This window comes from Syzygium oleosum, unplaced genomic scaffold (assembly GCF_021117445.2).
Source record: "Syzygium oleosum isolate NSW1041296 unplaced genomic scaffold, Sole_v2.1 Sole_v2.44, whole genome shotgun sequence".
Lineage (NCBI taxonomy): Eukaryota > Viridiplantae > Streptophyta > Magnoliopsida > Myrtales > Myrtaceae > Syzygium > Syzygium oleosum.
In genome coordinates this window covers 2,287,530-2,293,679 of record NW_026607528.1, presented here as the reverse complement: position 1 = coordinate 2,293,679, position 6,150 = coordinate 2,287,530, and positions in this window count along the sequence as shown.

The following is a 6,150-nucleotide window of genomic DNA, read 5'->3' as shown; positions in this document are numbered from 1 at the left end:
GACGGCGGCAGACAAGGCAGTGGCCGGGAGGCGAGCTCGGTCGGCGTTGGATATCGGGTGAGCGTATGGAGCGAATAAAGCGGGAGGAAGAAGGAAGAAGAAGAAGAATGGAGAGAAGGAAAGGAGAGAGAAGGTCCGACAGAAGGGGAAAAATGCGCGTGAAGTGGACACGTGCATGGGGGAACCACTGCGCGTGCGTGAGGGTGAGAGAGAGAGAGAGAGAAAGGACCACAAAGTCAAACCTAATGATCGCGATCCGATGCCCACGTTCGAACTCGAAAATCGATCTAACGGTCCACAATAATCCTAATTAATAATTTAGGAAAAAGGGCCAAAAGAAATTAATCCAAAACACACTACGAGGAGGTTTACTAGTCAAAATCCGCACCCGGTCAAAAATCCACTTTTCACATATTCCCCGGCAATAGCGACGCAGTGGCCACAATAATATCGACACCATCCAATTAAATTCGTCCCGAAACTCCAAGAAATTGACACCAAAGTTTGGGCCTCCAAATAACGGCCAAATTCGATCGAGTGCGATTCTAGTGAAATCTCAATTTTAAAATAATAACCGGGAGTGATTAGTTCCCGGGGCGAGATTTTTACTATAAGCATACCGACGAATTACACGTTTTATAAATCCCAACTATGGGTCGAAATTCGAGATGTCACTGAGAGAAAGATCCATTTTGGTTGTTCAAAGTTTTCTAATCATTTTCGTTATTAAATGGATTTTCGAATTGAAACTAACTCGGATGCAACGACAAACATAACTTGCTCCAATTTTGGCTCATACATTATTTATTTATGATTCAGACCTAAAGATTAGTTCTCCGAATGGATCATTCTCCTCAAAATAATAATAACAACAATAATAAGGTATTTCTTTACTCTGATTTCTCTTCTTTTGGAGGTCAAAAAACTGAAAAATACCACAAAAAATCATAAAATATGCTCACTGTGACACTTATAATCTAAACTTTTTTTTGTAAACTTATATCGTTGACGAAATGCTTAAAATATTTAATAACTCATCTAACTTTTAGGTGTCCAGGATCGACCATCTTAATACTACGTTATAGCGGACCCAAATTTTGTCACAGCTTGGAGGAGACACATAATTTTAATTAAATCGGTGTGGAGTGCGCCTACATAGTCGTGCCGACCATTGATTGGTACGTGTCTAGTTGTTCTAATCTAAGTCAAGCTTTGTGGTGATGGTCCATTTGCACTTATATATATATTATTATATTCTGTTTTTATCATTCTGTACCCGAGCACGATGCAACGATGTTCTTCTTTGCTTCAGTTCTTCCCTTAGTTTCTCCTTCAAAGGCCAGAAGGAAATCAAAGTGTCTTCTCTCTTTTGCTCCTACTTTATTCTTATAAGAATCAGAGAGCAACGGAAGTATTATGTAGTGAGATTTTGTACGCATGGTAAGATTTTCTTTTGTTACGGTAAAATACATGGTAAGTCATCCCCATATATGCCGCCAAAACGTGTCTTCTTGCAAGTCTTAGTCTAAATCAGAAAACAGTAGTGTTTTAAGTCTCGGTTTGAGGAGAAAATTTTTGCATCTAAAGTCCTCGGATCTGAATTGATATACTATATTCACTTATCAAATCTACGGTATGGACATCCTCCGGCAATATCTAAATTAACTTGATAAAGTAGAAAGTTCTGGACACTTTTCAAGAAAATTAAGATTCCATGACATTTTAATACAAAAATGAAAGATTATGTTCCCCATGATAGTAGTGAAAGTTCATGACATTTTTACTAAGTGGAAAGTTCAAGGATTCTCTAGAATATTAGGCTAACGAGATTTGGAAGATTTACTTTTCCAAAAATGATTTTTTTTAAAGAAAATGAGAATTGTCTAGATTATACTTGTATAATATATACGTTCATAAATTCACTAGCTAAATGTTAAATTATGATTTGGTCATATTACTTAATATCAATTTTAGTATACTTACTAACGTTACCCGTAAATAAACCAGGACTTTTTTTGTCAAACTTCAAATGACGAAGAGTGCATTCTTACTGAGTGAAAGTTTACCTCTTTTATAACAGAATTGGAAAAAAAAAGGCACTTATTGCTAGGAATTACAATAAACGCCATTAATTAGAACCTGTTACGTGAAGGGGTGATAGCATGTCATCTTAATTACAAATTCTCATGGTGGCCGTAAGAATCATTTACCAAGCAACTATCAAGAAAATTAACTAACCGGTTTGGTGACTAGCAGCACAAAACCATTTCTTGGGGGCCTCGACTGCCATTTTGTGAAAAAACCATGGTAATAATGAAAAGAAATAAATAAATATAAAAAAAAGGAAAGGAAGACGGGCCATCCTAATGTGAAGAAATTATTGCTCCTTCCTTCTGTTTTGCCCCTTCCAAACTGCAAGAAGAATTTCTATTCATAATTAAATTTATGTATACGAGTGAAGATAGTAACACAAATGGATGGACATCCCACGTCACAGCCTTAAGGACATTCATGAGAGTTGAGTTCTTGAATATGACCGGTCCTCCAAAAGTCACCCAAAAGTCCAATTTGGCTTTTCACATGATTGACACCAAAGGATTAGTTCAATTTCTTGTAATCAGTTTACTAAGTTCGAATAAGTTTGTTTCGCGAAAAAATGAATGATTTGAAAAAAACATTTCCTAAAATTGAATGTTTGTATCGTTTATAAAAATGAATAAATGAAAAAAATTTCATATATTGAAAATATTTTTTATCGATTGATGATTTTAAGTGATACGAGAGACCATTTTTTGAAAAATATTTTTTAAATCATTTGTTTTTCGCGAAACGAATAGAGTCTAAGATAATAATTATTGTCATGTACCAGTAATAGGGTAGAAAGAAACTCCGGGTTGATTTTGTTATTTGCTTCAATCACGGTCATCTTTTTCTGAGACATTTTTTCTAGGTGATTAATTACATAATTTCATAAACAAATTATGAAAGAATGAAAGCACAAAATAATGAGACAATCTGCTTCACTTTGTAGAAGCTCGGCGGCTTGCCATAAGAATTTTTTATCTTATGGCAATTTAATATAGTAAGAGAAAGCCCACCCGAATAGCAAATGATGAAGATTCTATCTTGTTGATTGTATGCACGAAAGCTACGTTAAGGTATCTCATATCACATATCTATTGGGTTTCGGTGGATCTGAAATTCATATAGTCTCTCTCCACGTAACAGTTTAAGTTTCTAGATTAGACGTTCTCACAAGCTATACCAGATTTGGTCGGAACTACTACCTGGTAATCTCGTTTTCTCAGCTTGAGGCAGCATTAGAATCAAATGACGACCATGAACTTGAGGAAACTTTGGAAGCATAATTGTCTGAATTGATCCCTTAGTCCATATCTCTAAGTTCAAATTTCTTCTTTCACAAGGGATTTTATTTTCACAAAGATCAGTTGATATCCAAGACACCTTTCGAACATCAGACTAAATTCTACCTTTCCTGACCCGATAAAAGTGGAGGCACACACATGGATATGAGGAGATTCACGATGAATGTGACTTTCTCGTTACTTGATCATATAGAAAAATGTCGAGCTGTGATCGAACTTGATCATAAGAAGATGTGAAGAGTGGTCCGACCAACTCTCGAAATTAAAAAAAAAGGCCCTTAAAGCTCAGAAACCATCACAGCTTGGCAGTTGGCGACACAATCATATTTTATATCATATATAAATTGATCAACTCTCATTCAATTATCACACATATATTTATCCATCGCATCACCCGATAAAAACAATCATATCTTAAGGCAAAGTCCACGGAGAGAGAGCACGATTTATTATTATTATTATTTGCCTCTCCTTTCTTTCTTTCTGATTTTTGCTGTCGCTTGCAAAGCGCGAGAGTTGAATACCTAGCGTCCTCACCCCCAATCTCTTTACCAGATAGATCGCATGCCTACTGGCAACACAATTTATTAATTGAGAAGCAAGACGAAACCCCATGTGAAAGGCACCTATAGAGCCCTCAAATCTCGCCATGTCTTGGCGTGTTTCTGCTCCCTCTCTTTGCGGGTCCAAAGCACATGCATTTAGAAAGATCTCTCTCTCCCTATTTGCAAAAATTTGTTGACTTCACCTAAATCATTATAGGGAAAACAGATCAATTTGGAAATTATTTCACAAGAAGCTCCGCTAGATGTCGCCTTCCTGATCTCTCTCGTCGTAAGTGAAGACCAGCCTTTCACATGTGGGTCAATTAATTGTGATGCGTTGATTAGGGCAAAGTTTTCGGATTAGATGTTAACCGATTGTTCATTAACTTAATAAAGTTATTTTAAGTTCGCACGCGATTGATGGTTATGGCTTTTGGAATCTTTTTCTGGTGCATCTTCCCTTCACCAGTTGTTTATGCCCCTTCAGTTGAACCTGGAATTCCAATGATTCATCCATGAAATTCTAAACTTAGTGTACGACGTCAATTCGAGTTAAATTTTCAATTTGACCTATTTAGTCATAAACCTTTAGACGATCTTCTAATATAGTCCATCCGGCCAATTCTAAGCAGAAACCGCTAACGTGACGGTCTAATCAGCGCCGGCCACTGGCCGGAATACATCGTCAAGAAAGGTTAATAAATTAAACAAGAGACATGAATTAATCCCTGATGTAGCTAGCAGGTATCACTTAGAAGGGGGTGAATAGGTAATTTGAGTGAATTTGCAGAATTTAAAGCGAAAACAATTTTATAATCAGTAAAGTCTGAACAATAATCAGATTATGAATATGCTAGTATGCAGTGTAAACGATATAATGAGAGATTCGGGAAAGAGAGAACTGCACACAAGAAGTTATAGTGGTTCGGCTTAGATTAAGCCTACATCCACTCTCCTGACGACCCTCTGGCTGGATTCCACTATATGATCAAAGGGATTACAAGATCTGAGTGATATCACTCGGTGAATAATAGAACTCTCTATCTCACACAATCACTTTTACAGAAAATCCCTCAAAATCTCAGTATCTAGCTTAGGAAAGACAAGTAATAGAATCAGAATGTACTCAGACTTTGGACTTGTTGATTCTCGATTTCGTTCTATTCCTTATGCTCTTCATTGATCTCCTTTTATACTCCTCCACTTCCAAACTAGCCGTTGGACAGTCTTCAGAGGATCATCTTCCAATCTTCATCTTGGACAGATTTGTATAAAATGGATTGCGTAGCCATTGGTTGACAAAATCCGAATCCCACTTAATCTGGTCGCCCATACAACCAGAATCTTGGTTTCTATAAGTAGAGTTTTATTTGTTGTGATATATACTTGTCATAATGTTTGATTGTCAATCAATTAGCCTTAGATTGAGTCAATCAAAACTTTCCTTTTATGAAATCCACGCCAGATCACCAGCCGTTATGTTTCGTTATGAATAAATTCTGAGTCTGAAGAATTTCTGGTTCCTGCTTTTCATTCAGAACATGAGTCAGCATAGGTCCTCAATAAAGTCTAAGTCCTTCAAAATTAGAGTATGAAGATCTCTGACATCTTAATATGAAGTCTGAGTATCTATTTCAGTAGGGTCTGAATAAGGCACAGAAAAATAGAAGTGCAAAATATAAGATCTGTGTCCTCTTCTTTTTCTTCAAGTCTATCCAATAACCTGCATTATGTTTGCATACTAGATAATAATGATATCATGCATCCTGCAATATATATTCTTCCCCTTTTTGTCAGCAACAAAAAAAAATAGATAATTAAGGATCAAACTAAATAACCATGTCAGTTACACATCTAAAAAAAGTAATAGTCTGAGTTATACATCTAAAAACAAAGTTTTAAGCAAAAGGGAGATGAAGCATGTAACAGTCTGAATTTTCGATCCTTTTTCCCGGGATTTAGGAAATGAATTTGACCAATGCGCTATAGTGAGATCTCACCCGGGAACCGCGCATTCTCGGGATGCTAACCTTAGGGGTAGGGCTATTACGGGACTGAGTTCGCACGACCAAAGAACTCGACTTGGGTTCGATCTTCGACTATATGGATTGACGAGGGAATGTTTTGAGCCAACCGAGACCGGTCTATTTGATTGATCGTGTCCGAAGGGCACTAGTGACAGACCCTCGCAATTATATGACGATCGAGGTCGCCTTGGT